Source organism: Balaenoptera ricei, chromosome 1, assembly GCF_028023285.1.
Source record: "Balaenoptera ricei isolate mBalRic1 chromosome 1, mBalRic1.hap2, whole genome shotgun sequence".
NCBI classification, from domain to species: domain Eukaryota; kingdom Metazoa; phylum Chordata; class Mammalia; order Artiodactyla; family Balaenopteridae; genus Balaenoptera; species Balaenoptera ricei.
Window position 1 is genome coordinate 144,436,145 of NC_082639.1, and position 24,583 is coordinate 144,460,727.

Consider the following 24,583-nt stretch of genomic DNA (forward strand, 5'->3'; position numbering starts at 1 on the left):
AATGGCCTGGTAAAGAGAAGGAGTAATTAAAGACAAGACGACATGGGCCCATGAAACAAGCAACCCAGCCCAGGAGAGAGGGAAAAAATTCTAGGATGATGAGGATGAGGAATCAGGAAGACAGCTGCTCATCTGTTCTAAAGTATAGGTAGTACAGATGGGGGAAGAAACACGTCCAAGAAGATGAACTTGATGAAATACCTGATGTCTGTGAATATATTAAGGAGAAATTTACATCTATGGAAGAACATCTAGCTAGGAATTAGTGGTAGGTGAACAGAAAACTAGGCAAATGAAGAAACAAGACAATTATTAACTCCAGGGAAAATTAAAAGTTGTGCAAGAAAGGAAATGCAATCATGCTTTCCTACACAGTCATGCTGTGAATATAGTCATAATTATGTAAACACTGACAGCTGATCTAACTAGAAATGATGATATAAGTCTATTGGGAGACTGAGGAGAGGAAAACTGTGGAGGTGGGTGAGGGAGGTGCTAAAGAGAGCTAACTCTTCATCTTCCAGAGTGAGAATTCAATAGGTAATTCCTAAAATTGAAAATCAAGAGGTTGGGAGTAGAAATGTGTAATTTAGCAATGTGGAAGTAAATGCCCAAACAGCAACACCAAATGGTTACCTCTGGGAAGCGGGAATGAAGGAGGGAGATGGGGAAGGTCAGGAAACTGCTATTTTTTATAATAACTGTTATAACTATTTGACTTTTTAGAATATGTATAACTTAGATGAAATTTTTAAAAAAGAATAAGTGAGAGTTCCCTGAGTGGAGAGGAGGAAGATGAATTCAAGGTTGAACAAACACTACATGCAAATACACAGATATGTGATGTACTGAGAATTGCCCTGAAATGCAGAAGAGACTTAGCCGATGGGACAGGTAAGCAGAATCCAGGCCATGAAGGGCCTTGTCTGCCATGAACCCAGACAGAACGCTTCCCAGGGGGTTGGGAAAAATCGGGAATTAGACTAATGAACCGTGGATAATGGAAGAGTTGCCAAGGTCGTAAAACAAACAAATGTTAGCCTGATTTCCAGAAAGGGGAAAGAGTTTGATGCTACAGAATAATGGCTCATTGGTTAGGTTAAATTCTAGAATGGACTTTCAAACAGATGGTTTTAGAGAAGAAAAGGATAATGATAACAAATCGACATGAGTTCATGAGGAAGTCACTCCAGAATAATCTCTCATCTTTATCCAGCATGGTTATGAGATTGAGAGACCAAGAAAAAGCTGTGCACACAGGGTCTCTTAATTTCAATTAAATATCTGTCTTCCTGCTCTCCCTGTAGAGAAGGCCTGTGGGCTAGGTGACCGTACAGTGGGGTCATTAACTGCCTGATTAACCACAAGCAATGGTGTATGTCATTCACTTAAGAGCTCAGAAGAATCAAGGCCAGTCTGCAAAGATACAGAGGAGACCTGTGTCAAAATTGCAAGTAGTTATCTTTGTCCTAAATGTTTCCTGTTCCAAGTCAATATTTTCAACCATGAATTGGACGGAGGCATTTTTTAACAAGTTCTTTCATGTTAGAACCTGAGAAGTTTGATTAATAGTTGGGATGGAGGGGGCAGTCTCCTAAATGACCTTGAGATGTTTGGAAAATGGACTGAATCTAACAGTCTAAGCTTAATAGGAACAAGGTATATTCCTTCACATGGAGTACATGAGCCCAGCATCACCTGGCCACCAGTTACCTGCCCAGTTTGACTTGTAGCCAAAAGTTTCTTAGACTCCAGACAAAGGTAACTATTGATACTTGCCATTTGACATGGGCCCCCTCTGTATCTTTGCAGACTGGCCTTGCTTCTTCTGTTCAAAATGTCCTCCCACTCTCCCTTCCCCCTTCTATGCTTATTCAACACAAACTCAACTGTCAGATTCGGTTCAAGTCCTCTATAAATTTCTTTCTTACTACAATTTCTCTTTGTACCCCAATCCCAGTAGAGTTTAACATCCCCTCTTTGGTCTCCCACTGGACCCAGTTGATGTCCGTCAGAGTAGCTGTAGTACTTTAGGACCATTTGTTCCCTCTTATGAGTGGAAGTATGATGGGGTAGTTAAACAGTGGCTGGAGCCTGGCTCTGCCACTTATGGGCTGTGTGTCATTGGGGAAGTCCCTTAACTTCTGTGACCCTCAATTTTTCTCTCTAACAAGAGAGGGTGATAAGAGCTCCTACCTTATAGAATAGTTAAGAGGATTAAATGAGTTACTATTAATGACTAGCACATAGTGAGTGTTAGCTGTTTTTATATACATCTGTACATCTGTCACTCTAGTAATAGCCATTGACCACCTTGTGCTTTTCACCTCTGTATTGCAGCACTTAAGGCAGGAAGGCGCACAGAGCAGGGCACCTACTTAAAACCCCTCAGCAGCTCTCCACTGACCCCCAGGGAAAAAGCCCAATTCCCAACCTGCCTTCTGCCTCACCAGCCTCTACTCTCCACTCCACACCCCTCAGATCCTACGAGCTAGCCTGCAAAATGAACTTCTGGTGGCCAGACTATCGCAGGCACTGACCTTCTCCAGACCTTTGCTCTGTGACATTCTGTTCCCTCTGAATGGTGAAGTTCTGAACCAGAGCCACATTCACAGTGAGGCAGCCTGAAGGAGAGCAAAGATGGGTAGAGCCAGGCTCACTCTCTGTGTGGGTACATCACTGTGGACCAGGACGTATGTCACCCCCAAACTGCCATCAGGATCTTCCTTCACTTGAATGGCTTCCCACAGAGCCTACTGGCACAGTAAGGGACCCCTCACCCCATGGAGCTGTTGGTCCTCCAGGACAGTTTTTGCAGTATGTCCCTATGCCTTCTCAATGCAGACACACCCAAATAGTCCAGTTAATTTTGGACTATTGTAAAGCTGAATCAAGACTGATCAGACCTGGGGATATTGGCCAAGGACATCCTGGTTTCTCTTACATTCTAAGTGAGCTCTCTGAGGTCAGAGACTCTGTCATCTCCACATTCCGGACCCCTCACATTCTTCACTCAGAGTCATGAACTTGAGAGCTACTCCCCAAACCTCACTGTTGATTTTGATAAACTGGAAGCCCCCAGTTTGGGGTGAAATGAAAAATGTCCTTTGCACTGAGAATAAATGAGATTATATGACCCTTTATGGCAACTTCTAATCACTACTTTATTTTTAAAAATTTAAAGTACCGTGTAAGTCTTTTAGCTTTCCAGGGAATTTAGGCTTCCAAAAGCTATTTCCTAATGCAGATGCTTATCTTCTGAGTGGGACAGCAGTGCCATCCAGTGGCCATCTTGTGTAACGCAGGAGCTCCTCCCTGTTCCTGTGCCCGTCCTACTGATCTTGAACGCAAAGTCTCACAAGTATAGAAACATGTCTTCCCTAAACCATTTGGATATGCTGACTTTTTCCCCCTTGGTTCAACATCTGTTAACCTTTTGAAGGATTAATGTTCCACAGAACTTCTTGGAGAAAAATTCTCTCAAAGTGTAGTCCAGGGACCCCCATAGGGGGGTTCTCAAGAGACTTTTAGGAGTTCTGCAAGGTCAAAATTATTTTTATAATACTAAGACACTAGTGGCCTTTTTATTCTTATTCTTTCATGAGTGTACACTGTAGTTTTCCGGGGGCTATATGACCTGTAACAAGCAAAGGCAGATATGAGTACTGAGCTAGAATTGAGCTGTCTATTAAGTCAGATATTAAAAGAGACTTGCAAAGTTGCAAAAGCAATGCCACTTTTTTTTTGGTTTTGTTTTAGCAGTAATTTTTCTTAAAATTATGTTATTTATATTAAGATATAACGGGTTTATTATTGTTATTTTAAATTAATTTTTAAAGTTTCTGTTTTAATTCTGAAAATGGTTAAGTATTGAGAGATCTTACCCACCCATGCAAACAAAAGCTTTTTGGGGTTCTCTATAATTTTGAGTGTAAAGGGGCACTAACTAAAAAGTTTAAGAACCACTGATTTGGAGGCCTCATTGAAATGTCAAGCTGTGTTACTGTCACCATTTCTGGACTGAATGGTACACAGGGAAGATCCAGGAGGCCACTGATGGTAGGGCACAACGTACGTGGGTATATTTTTCTGGGGGGAGGTACTTAGCTTCCATTAGGTTTCAAAGATATTTGTGGCACTGTCCCCCGCCCACAAAGGTTAGGGACCACTTGAAAGTGGACATAGCCTAGACTTGGAGCTCTCATCCTAATCTGTCTGTGCTTTCAAGAAGGAAGAGGTGGATACAAGATCATTCAGAACCCCTGTAGGAACTATGGAGAAATCAGATAAATCTCCCTTTTCATTACTTTACAGTTTCACAGGTCATGAAAGATTGCTTCTTTAAGTGTGATTTATCCCTTGCCTTGTCCATAAGAGGACTTAACCAACTAATAAGAAAATCGTAACCTACATCTTGGGGTAACAATAGGAGACAAGTGTGAAATTATAATGCTTTTCTAAACGTTTCTCTATACTGTTGACCTTACAAATATCAGATTACTGGATTTATTTATCAATTCCATTGCTTTTTATTTTTCTATTTTCTAGTTCATTAATTATTTTCCTTGGTGACATGTTTTAAACATTTTATTAGTTTTTAAGAATAAATCATTTAATGCTATTCATTTTCCCTTTAGGCACAGCTTTGGCTATGTCCTGTTTTTATATTAAATGTTTTAATTTCCAGAAACTTCTAAATAATCTATGATTGGAGTTTTAATTCTTTCACCCAAAAATTGAGAGAGGTTTTTTAAATTCCTATTTTCTTTAAAAAAATACTTCATTATTAATCTCTAGTTCCATTGAATTTTTATAACAACTTTACTTAGATAAAACCATACCATAAAATTCACCCTTTGAAAGTGTACAGTTCAGTGGTTTTTAGTATGTTTAGAGTTAGATAATAATCACAACAATCTGATCGTAGAACATTTTTATCACCCCGAAAAGAATCACTGTGTCCATTCACCATCACTCCCCAAAACTCACAACTCCCCCACCTAGTCCAGCCACATTTAACCTACTTTCTAACCCTAGAGATTCTCTTGTTGAGGACACTTCATATAAATGGAATCGTACAAGTTGTGGCCTTTTGTGTCTGGTTTCTGTCACTTAGCATAATGTTTAAGACTTATCCATGTAGTACAGATCATTTCCCTGTTGACTAATGATGCTGAGCCCATTGCATTTTAGTCAGAGATTGTGACCAGATTTTAGAACATGATTTTTCTTTGCAGCTTAATATGTGATCAATGAAATGTACTATGAATTACAGAAGGGAAAAACTGTTTTTTTGTAAGATGCAATGGTTAGTTTTCTCTGGAGAACCCTGACTGTTACATAATGTATATATTTTTATATTCGTATTTAATTTTTCCTTGCTTATTATTTACCTGTTTAGTTTGTTAAAGACTCAAAATGTATCAAAATCTTTTACTGCTGTTGTATTTCTGCTGCTTCTCTTATATCTAACATCTTTCCCTTAAATACACTGAGGTAGTATTATTTGTCACTTAAAGGTTTATGACAGTTTCAGCTTTGAGAACTACATCCTTGTTAGTAAAATGGTTATTTTTTGGGTAAAAATGTTTGTAAAAAATAAGTTTTGTCTGATATTGATGGTGGTCACCATCAGTATATTGAAACTATCACTGATATTGCTGTTGATTGATATTGGTATATTGATACTATCACTGATATTTTTTCTTGTTAGTTGCATTTGCATAAAATACTTTTGTCATGTTTGATTATAAATTTTAATGCTACTTTGCATTAAATAATTCTCTGATTTAAAAAAAACTGCATGCTGCTTAACTCAATCTAAACATCTTTGTCTTTTAATGGAGGAATTAATCTAATTTACATTTATTTCTATAAATTGTAAATTTGGCCTTAATTCTTTTGTGGTGGTCTTAATCCTTTAAAAAATTTTTCTTGTTATTTGTTTGCAGCCATTCGATAAACTACATTTTCTTTGCACTTATAATTTATAGTTTTTGAAGCATATAAGCAGTTCCTAATTATATCATTGGTTTCCAACAAATTTTTTGAAAGCATTCTGTTAACTTGTATTTCTTTAAAATTAGAGAGAATTCAACAGTATTTTTGAAGTCCTCTCATTTGACACGATTTTTCTCCACTCCGCCCTTCAACCAGCACCAGCTTCTAGGTTGTTGTTACAATAACCTTGGCATTTTTTGTATAGTGCTGTTATGCTATTTTATATTTTGATGTTGTTTTTTAAATAATCATTTTACATTTTCAAAAAATTTTACAATCAGACCTGGAACAGGCATTTAGACAGCTCTATTTTAACTGGATTAAGAAGTCGTTGCTGTTCCATTCCTGTCCTGATTTCCCTAATCTTGAACTTTAGTTTTGCTCCCTCATTCATTTGGGGCAAATCTCCAAGTAGCTATTAAAGAAATATACATGAGTAGGACCTTTTCTGAATGCCTAAATATGTGAGAATATCCTTATTTTGCTAACATATAAGAAAGTTTAGCTATGTACAAAATTCTCAGGTTACAAAATTTTCTAGATGTGCTCCATCGTTTTCTGGAATTTATGATTATAAAGGAAAAGTATAATGATTAATCTGTTTTATTAGACAAAGTGAAGTAAGATAATACATAAATGCTACTCAGCAATAAACATACCTAATGCTTTGATATTACCATTTTCTGATTATCTTATGCTATGAATTGTCTTTCATTTCTCAAATGACATTGACTGTGATGTGCACTGTTAATTTAATAACAGCTTTTGGGGGAAACTGACATGGAAGGATATAAAAGTTGTCTTTATTTATTAATTTTTGCTAGCAGACAATAAAACACATTGGTCCATATAATATTTTAATATTAAAATCAGAGTTTTCATCTAAGTCCTCTCACCTAAGTTTTAAAACTTATTATAAAACATTTTAGCCATTAGCAATCATATATAAAATTATAGTAATTTTATGCTTTTTAAAACTATATTCATAACATTGGTCTTTTTGGCACCATTAAGATTAATAGCATAATTTCAAAGCACCTCAAGGGATGCCAGGATTTTGTCTACATTTCCTATTTGGAAATTTTTATTATTTTTAAAATTATATTATTTGACAGGACCTAAGTGATACTAGTTCTTCCAAACACATGAATTGGCCATACCTTACTCCTCTGGTTTTGAAAGTTCTATTTAGTACAAGGGATTTGGCAATATAATTTTTATTATATTGTCTAATATATGATATGCAGTCTTCTATTTATAAGATAACTTTTTATTTCAATGCTTTCATCATTCAAATATCTTTTTAGGACACTTTATACAACTATAGGAAAGGAAAAAATTCTCTTTTTCCTCAACACTTCTAAGCTCTTGGCTTGTAACAAAAGTTAGATTAACAAGAGAAAAGCATACAAATTTATTTAATATAAGTTTTATGTGACACAGGAGCCTTCATAAGGAAATGAAGTCCCAAAGAAGTGGTTAAACCTGAGTGTTTTTATGCTAGGTTTGATGAAGACTAGAAAGTTGTGGGAAAATGTGCTAGGACAAAAAAAAAAAAAAAAAAGGTATGAACTAAGTGTAATAAACTGGGGGAAATAGGAAGGCCTGCCTGTTCATTCAGATTCCTCTCCACCACATTCCTGTGTCTTAGCAAATAAGGATGCTCCTTTCCTCCAGGTATAGGGAGGTCACCTCTCACATGAGGGTCTTATGAGCTGTTTCAGAGAAAGATCAGAAAATCCTTCCTGCACCTGCACAAATCCCTTCAGCTTGAAATATTCATCGTAACATATTTTAGGGTACTGTGTCCTGAAACCTGTCACAACAAAGAGGCATCCCGAATAAGCTAAAAGTTCAAGGGGCTTGACAGCATTATACCAATGGAATGGTTAGTGTTATACTGATGCAAATAACTACCTCGAATTGTCACTTCAGTTGTTAAGTTATAGTCTGTAGTTCAGCTCACACCTGGAAAAGCACTGACAACCACACCATAACTTACTATTCCACCTGACAACTGTAGGTTGTCTTTTAATATCAACTGCACATGCATTTAATTTGGAAAGATAAAGATGTCTTCACATTTAGGAAATAGATTATAAACAACCAGTTGACGTTACACTTTTGGCCATTTTTTAAAAGGTTGCTATTAGGATCTTGTATAGACCTTTTTATACTTGTCTACACATTTCCTTCAGATAGAAGTCCTAAAAGATCATTGAGCAAAGAGTGAAAGGAAATTTAAAGCTTCAATACACATTGTCAAATTGCTGTCTAGAAAATTTGTCTGAATTTACTTTCCTGACCAGAAATGAGAGTGCATATTTCCCTGTGTCCTTGACAAAATTGGTTTTATCATTTTTTTTATATGGTAGATCTGCTGGGCAAAAATGAAAACTTATTGTTTTAATATGCATTTTTGATGTCTAGTAAGTTGGAACATTTTTCATAAGTTCCTTATTTTCTACTGAGCTGAAATACTATTGTATGTGTGAAGTACTAATGTGTAAAGTACTAATATTTTGTCATCTATGTTAAAAAATAGATTCCCAATGTCCTATTGACATTCTGATTTACTCATACTTTGATCACAAAAAAGTTTTCAATTTTAATGTAATAAAATCGATTAATCCTTCCCTTTATTCTTTTTCTTTGTTATGATCCAGTCTGATTTTTCCCCACACTGGTTTCTTTTAAGATTTTCTCACTGCTGTCAACTTTTGGCAAATGTTAAAGATCCTGGGTGTAATTTTCTCTGTATTTATCTTGCTTGAAGTTCATAGTTCTCCCTCAATGTGTGGCTCAAGATCTTTTCAGTCTAAGAAAATTATCAGCCATTATCTCTTCAAATATTGTGTCTGCCCTCTTTCTCCCTATCTTCTCCTTGAGATTAAAATCACAAGTATGTTAGACTTTTTTTTTTTTTTACCATAATTTAGGTGTCTCAATTTTTTTCTGTGATTTCATCATCTTCTCTTTTATTGATTCTTACCTTTTCTTCTTACCTATCTTATCTTCCATTTCAGCTATATCTAAACCTATTCAGTTCTAATTACAGTTGTGTCTTTCAATTTTAAAATTTCTATTTGATTTTTTAGGTTTTCTGCCCAAATTTTCCTTCTTGTTTAATTCCATCAACATAGTAATCATAACTATTTTAAAGTCCATAATAGCTTCCCTTTTAATTCTCTTATCTGAATTTCCCATAAGTCTATTTCTAATGTCTGTTTTAATTAGTTTTCAGTCAAATCTTGTGTTTTCACATGCTTGAGTATATTTGACTGAGGGCTGGACATTGTTAATGAAAGACTGTATAGACATTTGAGGCTCTAGATGATATTCTCTTCCTTCAGAGACAGTTTATGTTTTCTTCTCATCGGCCGCTAGGCTAGTAGTACTAGCAATCCCAGATCATTTAATACCATCAGAAATTTAGATGATTTGAAGGTCGCTTTCTGTCCCTAGGGAACAGATCTATTCCTGATTCATGCTTATTCCTAGGGTGTAACCTTTCAGAGTCCCAGCTGAAAACCTGGACCATTCTTTCTGGTTGAGCTCCTAACTCCCTGATTTTTCCCCTAGCCCTCTGGGTCTACAGCTCTACTCAGCATTTTATTCTCTCAGCACCTGCTTTTGAACTTGACATTTGCCGTGGCAGGTACATGAAAGGTTGGGCTTTTCTCCTTTGCTTTCTTTTTCTCTCAGAATCTTAGCCCCACAGATTCTCACTGCTTTGAAACTCTCCAATGCTTCCAAACAGATGAATTTTCTAGATTTTCTTGTTGTTCTTATCAAGAGAGAAAGTAAACTAGACTATCATTGCTGAAAATGTACCCGCAGCCTGATTTAAAAAAGATTTTTCTTTGTTGTTAATTCTGGCTTTTTTGATGTCTGTAAGATTATATTTAGTTTAAAAACTTTGATCAGGCTATCTAGCTATGGGTTTCCTCTTAAAGTTATTAATTATATCTAAAGCCTGAATGCAAACACAGGGTATTTTTTTTTCAGATAATGGAAAGGCTTTTATCATATTTCTTGGACAACTGCATTGGTTCCATTTACTCTGATCTTTCATCCAAGAATATCTATTATATTCATGTACTGGGCTCTCCATTTTCTACCATCCATATACATCATCTTCTTGGTCACCATTTTCCTCTATTTATCCTTTTAATCTGAATTCTGAATATCTTCCCGTTTTTTCCAACTGTTTTAATTCTCTACAATCTCGATACTGCTCTTTATGTCTGTTAATTTTTTTTTCTGTGATTTCATCATTTTCTCTTTTATTGATTCTTTCCTTTTTCATGGTAAATTTTAATTTGCAATATTTGTATTGCAATTTCCCTGCAAGCTTTTTCAGGTCTATTTTTAATATCATTTTATGATTCCCATCTCAGCTTTGTCTCCCTTTGTGACTTTTTTCCTCTTAATTCATAGAATTCACATCTCTTAACTTTTTGAGGCTGTTGAATAATCTTGAAATAATCTAAATCCTGCAATAGACCATTCTCAAATATATGTTCACCCTTTGGGTCTTCCAGATGCCATTAGATAGCTTTTCTTTATGGAGACTCAATTTGCACACCTGTAACTTCTACTTGAGGAATCATCTTAAATGTACATACATAGGGAATACTTTGAGTCCCAGAGTTCATAAATAACTCTTAGGATCAGCATTAGAAAATTTGGAACTAATAAAACAAGAATAAAATTGGGTGATTACACTATATTCTTAAAGTTTCAATAATTGAATGGACCCCAAAGCTGCATTTCTATTTCTCTAAGTTTTTGTAATACTCAAAACTACCTTAATGCCAGCAGCACATTTCAGTTTCTGTTACTTGTTCACCAGACACTTACTAATTTCCTGCAGTAATAATAAAGGGAACACAATATGAAAGGAAATGTATCCTAATTTCATATAGTATTAGTGAAGAGAAGAGGAAAAAAGGTATAAATGGAGAAATATATAATCTATTTGAAAGAGGTCTGAAGAGGGAATTGGGAATTATCCCACCTATTTCATCCAGAGAAACTATGTATACTGTAAAGTAAGTCAATTGATGTATCTTAACTTAATGCCAACTGTAGAAACACTAATTGTTTCAGCTCCTAAATTGCTTAATTTTTTAAAATTAATTCGTTTATTTATTTTTATTTTTGGCTGCTTTGGGTCTTCGTTGCAGCACACAGGCTTTCTCTAGTTGTGGTGAGCGGGGGCTACTCTTCATTGCGGTGCTCAGGCTTCTCATTTTGGTGGCTTCTCTTGTTGCAGAACACAGGCTCTAGGCACACGGGCTTCAGGCACATGGGCTTCAGTAGTTGTGGCTCGTGGGCTTAGTTGCTCCGCAGCATGTGGGATGTTCCTGGACCAGGGCTCGAACCTGTGCCCCCTGCTTTGGCAGGCAGATTCTTAACCACTGGGCCACCAGAGAGGTCCCCTAAATTGCCTAAATTTTATGTGAGCATTAATGTGAAGATATATGAGGGACATCTTGCATTTGATATAAGAAAGTCCTTGTTTAACTTCAAGGTGGATTATCAATGCTATTATTTTCACTGTAATTATTATTCTCTTTTGTGCTTCTCTAGGTCAATAGTCTATCAACTTCAGAGGACCAGTGAGAAAAATTCGCAGAGAAGAATCTATAAGGATTGATGCAGAATGTAACCTGTACACAAATAGATACATTTTCCTTATACTTCTTGGTGTTTCCTTGAATGAGAAAAAAACCAGTTGATATTTGATAATTAAAACAATTTTCTCATGAATGAGATTTCTAAATTAAAGAACCTTATTATTTCTTTACGTTTACATTTCTTGCCTCACCGTCTTTTTAATTATACAAATATTTTTCCTGCATTTCTTTGATTCTCTTCTAGTCCCATCATTAGATATTATTTTGTCCATTTTAGCAAACATCAATGCCCAAGATTGCCCCTGAGAACGTATGAAATAATTATAACTCATGTTTTGGGGGAATCCACTGGTCACATGCAAGTTCAGAAACACACATGTGAGTGTACACACACAGCAGCATTGTTGAGATGATTTGTTCCCGTAAAAGAATCTTAGAAATTTCCTTCCTTAGGTTCTATATTGTCAACCCATGAATATGTGATAATGAAACTCACTGTGAGAACTGTTATATAGCTTTTCCTTGCTTAGATGACATGCGTTTGACAGGATAGTGAAAGATCATGTGTCTTGCACTTTGCATTTCTGTTTTATAGTAATGGAGATTAGGTGGAAATTTTTCTTTTTAATTTCAAGCCCTGACCCTTCTACCCTCTTGAAAAGGTATACAAAGAGCTCTCCCCATGAGCTATTAGCACAGAGTTTTATGGTTCATTTTTCAAAGCAAATTGTCTTCCATAACTGCATGTTTTGGATATTTTAACATAGAAAATAGTCTTTAGTTCAAAGACTTGAAATAATTTACCTCCTAGTCTATGACCTAGTGTTTACTAAGTTGCATACCTACTGATTAAATAAAATTGCTGAAACAGAAATACAGTATTGCAATAACTCAAAAATACGTGAGAGAAGAGAGGTCTTCCAGAAGAGGAGGCTTACTCATTTGACCACATCCTCGGCTCTTACTTTCCTCTAAAATTTGGAATAGACAATTTAGTCTATTTCTTGGATTTAAGCTACTGGTCCCTAAATTTCTACTGAGCCATGGTGATCTTTGCTCACCAAGGAATTATTTTGAGAAAGCATGATGAGTGCTAACAAAATTCACCATTGTGGCTAGACCGTCATTTCAGCAAACATCTACTGCACAAACTATATCTCAAACATCATGCCAGACAGTGCAGGATGAAAGGAATTAGAAAAACATGGTTCTTGCATCAACTGTTTTTCTCAGGACACAAAATTTTATTCAGAAAGGGGAATTCAAAGTAAAGTCTAGAAGGCAACCAAACAAGCTGAGATGTTAAGGACCCTGGGTTCACAGAGGAACAAGGTTCTTAGTAATTACATAGCAACATGGGGCCCATGTGCTCAAGAAAACTTAGCCATAATCATAGCTGACATTTGGGTAACACTTTACAACCGATAAATATCTTGTCCCTGCATAATTATATTTTATCCATACGGCGACTCCCCCAGCTACATTACCCTGGGAAAGACATTTAATGTCTATGAGCCTTTGTTTCCTTTTCTGTAAGAATAGGTATTATAATAGTACCTGTCTCTTAGGGTTGTTCAGTGGATTAAGTATAGCACTTTAAATACTGGCACTGAAAATACAAAATATTGCTGAGAAAAATTAAAGAATACTTAAATAAATAGAGGGACATACCATATTCATGGATTGGAATGGTCAACATTGTCAAGATGTCAATTTGCCTCTAGGTGATCTATGTATTAAGTGTAATACCAATCAAATTATCAGATATTTTTTGGTAGAAATTGATAAGCTATTTTTAAAATTTGTATGGAAATATAAAGGACCTAGAATAGCAAAGAAAATCTTGAAGAAGAGTGAGGGTTCAAGGACCTATTTTTAAAGCTCCAGTAATATAAAAACTATGTGGTATTGATGAAAGAATAAAATAGAGCAATGAAGTATAATAGAGTACAGGAATAGGTCCATGTAAGTACCATCACTTGATTTATGACAAAGATACCATTATAAGCCAGTGAGGAAAGAATGGTCCTTTTAATAAATATCATTGAGTCAACTGGATTTCAATATGGAAAAAAGAAAAAAGCTGCCTCACTTCACTTTGAACCATACATAAAAGTTAACTTAAGATGGATCATAGATAGACCTAAACATAAAATGTAAAACGATAACATTTCTAGAAGAAAGCACATGAGGACATCTTCATAAAACTTGGGCTAGGCAAATATTCTTAGGGCACAAAAGTCAATAGCCATAAAAGAAATATAATAATTGGACTTCCTTAAATTTAAGAACAATTAACAGAGTAAAAAGTCAAGACATGGGGAGAAGATATTTGCCTATATATATCTGTGGCAACAGACATATCTAGAATATATAAAGAAATCCTATAAACTAATAAAATAATACAAGCAACAAAATTAAAGAAGCAAAAGACGTGAACTTCAAAAGGGGGCTATGCAACAGGCCAACAAACATAGAAAAAGTTGCTCAGCATTGTAAGTTATCAGGAAAATGTAAATTAAAGCCACAACAAAATACCACTGTACCCCTATCAGAATGGCTGAAATTAAAAAGACTAGCAATACCAAGTGTTGGTGAGAATACAAAGCAACTGGCACTCTCAAGTATTGCTGTTGGGCCTGCAAGTTAGTATAATGATGTTGGAAAACCACTTGGCGGTCTCTACTAAAGGTAAACATATATAAATCCAATATCCAGCACCTTCCATCCTGAGTATCTACCCAAAAGAAATGAAAGCATGTCCACTAAAAGACTTTCACTAGAATGGTCATAGCAGCTTTATGACAGAAAAATCTGGAAACAATCCAAATGTCTGTTATCAACAGAATCCATAAAGTTTATTGATATAGTGAAAGAGTATACAGGAATAAAAGGACAAATTACTGTTACATGCAACATGGATGAATCTCACAGACATAATGTTTAATGAAAAGAGCCAGAAAAAATAAAAGAATGCATCTTCTATGAATCCACTTATATAAAGGTCTTGAGTTGGTATAACTAATCTACTGCAACAGAGGTCAAATAGTGGGTACCTTTGGAGGTTACTGCTTGGGAGGAGGAGTGCTGATATTGTTTTATATTTTGATCTGGATAGTGGTTTCATGAGTGTATAGATACGTAAAAATTCTCTAAGCTTTACACTTAAAATTTGTGTACCTTATTGTAGGTATGAATATGTATATTTACATACACATATACATATATAAACTTACACGTATAAATATATACACATACTTAGCAGTGTCTGGTACATAGTGAGTACTAAATAAATGTTAGCCATTTTCATTATTATTATTATTAAGACACCCCATGGAGTAAAGAGCAAGCGACATTATCTCATTTCAGAGATGACAGAGGTGAAGTTTGGCCATATATTCAAGTACTCTTCTAAGCCTACAGAACTGACAAGGGGAGAAGCTGGAGCTTGAGCTGAGTCTTCTGACTCTTGATCTCAGGCATGAATGCCTTGCCTCGCCAGTGCTCTTTCAACAGTGACTGGAGCTCCCTTTGTCTGCTGCTTCCTACTTGTCAGGACATGCTTTCTACCTTCCCTGCATGGGTGCTGGGAGACTTCAAGTTCAGATTAGAAGCAGGACCCAATCAGAACAAGTACATCCAAGCTTTGGACAGACTGCCTCCCAGTAACTGGTGACAAATTAAAGATGTATTTACAACTATGTACAGATTGCTTAGAACCGTGTAGTACTATGATTATAATTATACGGTCACAATTACTACTGGGTATATTATGAGCCCAGAACACAAGGATTGAGAAATAAGGGGGTTTTGTACAGTATGTGCAAGAGATGCCCCTACTTCTGGTATTCCCAGTCCTGGAGATTGCTGTGCTCAGGCAGAGGAGAGAAACAAGCAGAGGGGAAAAAGTAACTCCATTATCAGATTGCTTCTTGATTCCTTGTCTGTGATGCCATTTTCATTTTTTAAAAGTACAAGTGTGGCTACTACTATTCACTATAATGTGAGCTGAACAAATCTCATGGGTAGTCATAGGTGTTACCAGAATTTGCCCGGACAGCTCTCAGTGTCCAGGGGAAGAGCCTCCTGAGGACAGACAGAGGCCCTGAAGCGGGAGCAGGGCTGTTTATTAAGGAATGTCAGGGGAGCAGTGAGGCTGGGGCAGGTGATGAGGGGGAGACTCGGAGATGAGGTCGCATATGAGCCAGAGCATGCACCAAGCAGTGTATTTTAAAAAACACTAAAAGAAAGGAACTTCTGAGAACTCTCTATTTTCTACTTTCAGAGTCCTGTAATTAAAAGGTGTTGGGGAAGGAGACGAACTGGGGCTGGATAGATATGTACCCCTGTGGTGTGCCATTGTTTAGAAACAAAGCACCATGCTGGGAATGACTTGATGAGCTCTGAACTAAGGAATAGATTATTTAAAAATTCAATTCCCCTCCACTATCCTGCCCAAGATCCCTGGAACTCATAGCACCACTGCTGGTTGGTCAAGTTTCTGTTCTCACATAGCTTCAGCCAGAATACATTCTTTCTTATAATATTCTTTCTCTCTCATATTCTCTCTCTCCCCCCATCTCTTCCCTCCCTCCCTGAATCAGACAGAGAAGGTACAGAATTTATTTTTACACTTTAGTGGCAAGGCTGAGTTATTTTTATCTTTATAAATTATTTCCCATTCTTTAAAAAATATCTTTATATTTAATGAGATGTATTTCTAAGTGACTAGGGTTATACATATTTCAATAGGCACCCTCAGGGCCATCTGAGAGCCTAGCTTGGCAGGAAGTTTTCCACGTTCTCTTTGTTCCTGTTCTGGGTGTGGCCCCAGAAGCCAGGTTGTAACTGAGCTCCAGGAGAGACAGAAAATGGAAGATTTATATAGGAGGGTGGGGAGTGGGGGTGGGAGAGAGACTCTGCCTTCCTAGTCCCATTCTAGATTGCCTTTGTTAGCTAATACCTTTGTAATAGCTGGGGTCAAATTTCAATGGAGTCTGGGGTAGAAGAGGGCAGTAAGATGCCTCTCAGTCCTCAGGCAACCATTTTTTACAGCTGCTGTGTAGAGATCTTATACTAGAATAAGTTGAAAAGGAAATCCCAGGTCTTCCCAGCCAGAGAAAACATGACATCCATATCTTCAGAGGTATTTCCAGTTATGGGTTGAAAACACTTTGATGCATTTGCAAACCTCTGGATTTTATAAAGGGAGCTGCCTTAAATAGGAAATCTGGGAAAAGCCAGCTATGGCTTTCCAAGGTAAGAAAAAGAAACAGGGAGAATAGTAAGTGTGAATAAAAAGTTAAAATGATGACAGCAATAGCTAAACAGAACAGCTAGCAATTATGATGTTCTCATTATGGTCTGAATACTGAGCTACAGTCTTTACCTATATTATCCCATTTAACCTTGCAGTCACTATGAAACAACTATTATTATCTCCATTTTTCAGAAAAGAAAACTGAATTTTAGAGAGGTCAAGTAACAAGTCCAATTCCAAACAGCTCAGGGGCATCAGAGGTCTGACTGCTCCAAGTCTTCAGAGAAAAGGGAAATAGAAGGTAAAGAAATGGGAAAGACATTGGGAGAAGCAGAGAGAACGTGACAGGTTACAGGAATACAGGAAGCAAGTTCTATATGCATGGTAAAAGAAGGAAAAATATTTGGACTTATAAAATGAATAAATGACCTCTAAGCTTTCTTCCTGCCCTAAGGTCAAATCATTCCCTCTTCTCTCATGTTTCATTTACTCTCTTGGATCCATCTACCTATTCTATCATTTACCTTCATCTCTAGAGGTGGTGCCCACACCTAAATAATTGCAACTCAGAATTGGACATTCGGGAAGCTTTAAAAATCTAAGATCAGGTAGAACAGTAGAGTATATAGTACTAATATATATACTAATACTAATAGAGTATATAATACAATTCCTGGATTCAGCACACAAGCAGGCAAGTCTGCCCCATTCCAAGTTTACTATAGGTCGATGGGCTGCAAAAATGGTATCTCTATGGGCCACTTTTCCAGAGTTGGCCATAAGCTGGTGACTCTTCCTGGTGATATGACTTGTAGGAGGAGGTACATTGGCATTATAGCTCTAAGATATCCCCTCCCAGCTTTTACTTTTCTGTCTATGACTAGGTTGAGAGTCATATTTGGGGGAGGGCACATTTTTATTAGCATCTTTTGAAGACCTTCTTGATATTCTAACTTTGGTTCTTGAGAATTTCAACCCAAGAGCTAAGTCTTAGATTTGTCTATTATTGAAGGGGAAATATAGAAGTTATTTGCATTGGAAGTGCTGTACAGATGTCTGGAAAAATGACTTCTCTCTCATTCTACCCTTTCTATTCCCCCTTTTGCCACTTCTTCAACCTCTTCTACCCACTCCGCCAAGTAGGGTATTGTAACTCTTGAGGGCAAGAACATGTAATTTATCTTTGTATCAGGAAAGCACCTAGTTCTGTGCCTGTAACATGTAGATGCTCAGTATTTGCCTGTAGGATGGATGGACAGATGGATGGATACACTGAGACTGGACAAAGAAAGGAGATTGAAAATTTCCTAACTTTGCCACCTACCAGCTATGTGAATTAGGCAATTTGTCATCTTTCAGACAGAATTTTGTATCTTCCGAAAGTAGAAATTGCACCCGCCTCAACATTTGTTAAGAGCCAATGAGATAATCTTCAAAAAGCACTTTAAACAGTGCTTAGTGTTACTAACCTGCCAATAAGCATTACCTAGTTAAAGAAAAATAGTTGAATATGGGAGAGAGAAAATTCAAGGAGCTCATGGTAGATAACAGTAAAACACAAGGTCTTTTATTCAAGTTGAAGTTTAGAAAATCTGAGAATCCTGTGAGGTAGGGTCAATAAGAACCCAAAATCTGGTACCTAGTGAAGACAGGGAGAGTAAGGAGTAAGTTGGGAGGCTAGGATCTGACTGTGGGTTTGGGCAAGCACTTAATTCCTTTTTTTTTTTTTTAACATCTTTATTGGAATATAATTGCTTAACAATGTTGTGTTAGTTTCTGCTGTATAACAAAATGAATCAACTATATGTATACATATATCCCCAAATCCCCTCCCTCTTGCATCTCCCTCCTACCTTCCCTATCCCACCCCTCTAGGTGGTCACAAAGCACCGAGCTGATCTCCCTGGGCTATGCAGCTGCTTCCCACTAGCTATCTATTTTACATTTGGTAGTGTATATGTCACTGCTACTCTCTCACTTTGTTCCGACTTAACTTTCCCCCTCCCCGTGTCCTCAAGTCCATTCTCTATGTCTGCGTCTTTATTCCTGTCCTGCCCCTAGGTTCTTTATAACTTTTTTTTTTTTAGATTCCATATATATGTGTTAGCATATGGTATTTGTTTTTCTCTTTCTGACTTACTTCACTCTGTATGACAGAATCCAAGTCCATCCACCTCACTACAAATAACTCAGTGTTGTTTCTTTTTATGGCTGAGTAATATTCCATTATATATATGTGCCACATCTTCTTTATCCATTCATCTGTTGATGGACACTTAGTTTGCTTCCATGTCCTGGCTATTGTAAATAGTGCTGCAATGAACATTGTGGTACATGACTTTTTGAATTATGGTTTTCTCAGGGTATATGCCGAGTAGTGGGATTGCTGGGTCGTATGGTAGTTCTATTTTTAGTTTTTTAAGGAACCTCCATACTGTTCTCCATAGTGGCTGTTTCAATTTATATTCCCACCAACAGTGCAAGAGGGGTTCCCTTTTCTCCACACCCTCTCCAGCATTTATTGTTTCTAGATTTTTTGATGATGGCCATTCGTACTGGTGTGAGGTGATACCTCATTGTAGTTCTGATTTGCATTTCTCTAATGATTAGTGACGTTGAGCATCCTTTCATGTGTTTGTTGGCAATCTGTATATCTTCTTTGGAGAAATGTCTTTTTATGTCTTCTGCCCATTTTTGGATTGGGGTGTTTGTTTTTTTGATATTGAGAGGCATGAGCTGCTTATATATTTTGGAGATTAATCGTTTGTCAGTTGCTTCATTTGCAAATATTTTCTCCCATTCTGAGGGTTGTCTTTCCGTCTTGTTTATGGTTTCCTTTGCTGTGCAAAAGCTTTTAAGTTTCATTAGGTCCCATTTATTTATTTTTGTTTTTATTTCCATTTCTCTAGGAGGTGGGTCAAAAAGGATCTTGCTGTGATTTATGTCATAGAGTGTTCTGCCTATGTTTTCCTCTAAGAGTTTTATAGTGTCTGGCCTTACATTTAGGTCTTTAATCCGTTTTGAGTTTATTTTTGTATATGGTGTTAGGGAGAGTTCTAACTTCATTATTTTACATGTAGCTGTCCAGTTTTCCTAGCATCACTTATTGAAGGGGTTGTCTTTTCTCCATTGTATATTCTTGCCTCCTTTATCAAAGATAAGGTGACCGTATGTGTGTGGGTTTATCTCTGGGCTTTCTATCATGTTCCATTGATCTATATTTCTGTTTTTGTGCCAGTGCCATACTATCTTGATTACTGTAGCTTTGTAGTATAGTCTGAAGTCAGGGAGCCTGATTCCTCCAGCTCCGTTTTTCTTTCTCAAGATTGCTTTAGCTATTTGGGGTCTTTTGTGTTTCCATACAAACTGTGAGATTTTTTGTTCTAGTTCTGTGAAAAATGCCAGTGGTAGTTTGATAGGGATTGCATGGAATCTGTAGATTGCTTTGGGTAGTATAGTCATTTTCACAATATTGATCCTTCCAATCCAAGAACATGGTATATCTCTCCATATGTTTGTATCATCTTTAATTTCTTTCATCAGTGTCTTATAGTCTTCTGCAAACAGGTCTTTTAGTTCCTTAGGTAGGTTTATTCCTAGGTATTTTATTCTTTTTGTGGCAATGGTAAATGGGAGTGTTTCCTTAATTTCTCTTTTATATTTTTCATCATTAGTGTATAGGAATGCAAGAAATTTCTGTGCATTAATTTTGTATCCTGCAACTTTACCAAATTCATTGATTAGCTCTAGTAGTTTTCTGGTAGCATCTTTAGGATTCTCTACCTATAGTATCATGTCATCTGCAAACAGTGACAGTTTTACTTCTTTTCCAATTTGGATTCCTTTTCTTTTTCTTCTCTGATTGCTGTGGCTAAAACTTTTGAAACGATGTTGAATAATAGTGGTGAGAGTGGGCAATCTTGTCTTGTTCCTGAACTTAGAGGAAATGCTTTCAGTTTTTCACCATTGAGTATGATGTTTGCTGTGGGTTTGTCATATATGGCTTTTATTATGTTGAGGTAGATTCCCTCTATGCCCTACTTTCTAGAGAGTTTTTATCATAAATGGGTGTTGAATTGTGTCAAAACCTTTTTCTGCATCTATTGAGATTATCATATGGTTTGTATCCTTCAGTGTGTTACTATGGTGTATCACATTGATTGATTTTCATATATTGAAGAATCCTTCCTTTCCTGGGATAAACCCCACTTGATCATGGTGTATGATCCTTTTAATGTGTTGGATTCTGTTTGCTAGTGTTTTGCTGAGGATTTTTACATCAATGTTCATCAATGATATTGGCCTGTAGTTTTCTTTTTTTGTGTGTGACATCTTTGTCTTGTTTTGGCATCAGGGTGATGGTAGCCTCATAGAATGAGTTTGGGAGTATTCCTCCTTCTGCTATATTTTGGAAGAGTTTGAGTAGGATGGGTGTTAGCTCTTCTCTAAATGTTTGATAGAATCACCTGTGAAGCCATCAGGTCCTGGGCTTTTGTTTGCTGGAATATTTTTAATCACAGTTTCGATTTCAGCGCTTGTGATTGGTCTGTTTATATTTTCTATTTCTTCCTGGTTCAGTCTTGGAAGGTTGGGCTTTTCTTAGAATTTGTACATGTCTAAAGGGTTATCCATTTTATTGACATATAGTTGCTTGTAGTAATCTCTCATGATCCTTTGTATTTCTGGAGTGTCAGTTGTTACTTCTCCTTTTTCATTTCAAATTCTGTTGATCTGAGTCTTCTCCCTTTTTTTCTTGATAAGTCTGGCTAATGTTTTATCAATTTCGTTTATCTTCTCAAAGAACCAGCTTTTAGTTTCATTGATCTTTGGTATTGTTTCCTTCATTTCTTTTTCATTTATTTCTGATCTGATCTTTATGATTTCTTTCCTTCTGCTAACTATGGGTTTTTTTTGTTTGTTTGTTCTTCTTTCTCTAATTGCTTTAGGTGTAAGGTTAGGTTGTTTATTTGAGATGTTTCTTATTTCTTGAGGTAGGATTGTATTGCTATAACCTTCCCTCTTAAAACTGCTTTTCCTGCATTCCATAGGTTTTGGGTCATCGTGTTTTCATTGTCATTTGTTTCTAGGTATTTTTTTATTTTCTCTTTGATTTCTTCAGGGATCTCTTGGTTATTTAGTGGTGTATTGTTTAGCCTCCATGTGTTTGTATTTTTTACAGACTTTTTCCTGTAATTGATATCTAGTCTCATAGCATTGTGGTTGGAAAAGATACTTGTTACAATTTCAATTTTCTTAAATTTACCAAGGCTTGATTTGTGACCAAAGATATGATCTATCCTGGAGAATGTTCCATGAGCACTTAAGAAGAAAGTGTATTCTGTTGTTTTTGGATGGGATGACCTATAAATATCAATTAAGTCATCTTATTTAATGTGTCATTTAAAGCTTGTGTTTCCTTATTTGTTTTCATTTTGGATGATCTGTCCATTGGTGAAAGTGGGGTGTTAAAGTTCCCTACTATTATTGTGTTACTGTCGATTTCCCCTTTTATGGCTGTTAGCATTTGCCTTATGTATTGAGGTGCTCCTATGTTGGGTGCATAAATATTTACAATTGTTATATCTTCTTCTTGGATTGATCTCTTGATCATTATGTAGTGTCCTTCTTTGTCTTTATTTTAAAGTCTGTTTTGTCTGATATGAGAATTGCTACTCCAGGTTTTGTTTGATTTCCATTTGCATGGAATATCTTTTTCCATCCCCTCACTTTCAGTCTGTATGTGTCTCTAGGTCTGAAGTGGGTCTCTTGTAGACAGCATATATATGGGTCTTATTTTTGTATCCATTCAGCCAGTCTAGGTCTTTTGGTTGGAGCATTTAATCCATTTACATTTAAGGTAATTATCGATATGTATGTTCTTATTACCATTTTCTTAATTGTTTTGGGTTTGTTACTGTAGGTCTTTTCCTCCTTTTGTGTTTCCTGCCTAGAGAAGTTCCTTTAGCATTTGTTGTAAAGCTGGTTTGTTGGTGCTGAATTCTCTTAACTTTTGCTGGTCTGTAAAGGTTTTAATTTCTCCATCAAATCTGAATGAGATCCTTGCTGGATAGAGTAATCTTCGTTGTAGGTCTTTCTCTTTCATCACTTTAAATATGTCCTGCCACTCCCTTCTGGCCTGCAGAATTTCTGCTGAAAAATCAGCTGTTAACCTTACGGGGATTCCCTTGTATGTTATTTGTTTTTCTTCCCTTGCTGCTTTTACTATTTTTTCTTTGTATTTAATTTTTGATGGTTTGATTAATATGTATCTTGGCGTGTTTCTCCTTGCATTTATCCTGTATGGGACTCTCTGCACTTCCTGGACTTGATTGACTATTTCCTTTCCCACCTTAGGGAAGTTTTCAACTCTAATCTCTTCAAATATTTTCTCAGACCCTTTTTATTTCTCTTCTTCTTCTGGGACTCCTATAATTAGAATGTTGGTGTGTTTAGTGTTGTCCCAGGGGTGTCTGAGACTGTCCTCAATTCTTTTCATTCTTTTTTCTTTGTTTTGCTCTGCGGTAGTTATTTCCACTATTTTATCTTCCAGGTCACTTATGCATTCTTCTGCCTCAGTTATTCTGCTATTGATTCTTTCTAGAGAATTTAAAATTTCATTTATTGTGTTGTTCATCATTGTTTGTTTGCTCTTTAGTTCTTCTAGGTCCTTGTTAAACATTTCTTGTATTTTCTCCATTCTATCTCCAAGATTTTGGATCATCTTTACTATCATTACTGTGAATTTTTTTTCAGGTAGACTGCCTATTTCCTCTTCATTTGTTTGGTCTGGTGGGTTTTTATCTTGCTCCTTCATCTGCTGCATATTTCTGTATCTTCCCATTTTGCTTAACTTACTGTGTTTGGGGTCTCCTTTTCACAGGCTGCAGGTTTGTAGTTCCCATTGTTTTTGGTGGCTGCCCCCAGTGGGTGATGTTGGTTCAGTGGCTTGTGTAGGCTTCCTGGTGGAGGGGTCTGGTGTCTTTGTTTTGGTGGGTGGGGCTGGATCTTGTCTTTCTGCTGGGCAGGGCCATGTCTGGTGGTGTGTTTTGGGGTGTCTGTGAACTTAGTATGATTTTAGGCAGAGTCTCTGCTATTGGGTGGTCTTGTGTCCCTGTCTTACTAGTTTTTTGGCATGTGGTGACCAGCACTGGAGCTTGCTGGCCATTGGGTGGAGCTGGGTCTTAGCATTGAGAAGGAGATCTCTGGGAGAGCTCTTGCCAATTGACATTACATGGGCCTGGGATGTCTATGGTGGTCCAATGTCCTGAACTCGGCTCTCCCACCTTAGAAGCTCAGGCCTGACACCTGACCAGAGCACCAAGACCCTGTCAGCCACAAGGCTCAGAAGAAAAGGGAGAAAAAAAAAGAAAGAAAAAAAGAAAGAAAAATAAATAAATAAATAAATAAATAAAATTATTAAAATAAAGAAAAGAATAATAAAAAAAAAGAAGAGAGCCACCAAACCAATAAACAAATCCACCAATGATAACAAGCACTAAAAAGTATACTGAGATAAACATAAAAATCAGAAAGAAATCAGTCTCAGACAGCCAACCCCAAGTCTACAGTTGCTCCCAAAGTTCACCTCCTCAATTCTGGGATGATTCGTTGTCTCTTCAGGTATTCCACAGATGTAGGGTACATCAAGTTAATTGTGGAGATTTAATCCACTGCTCCTGAG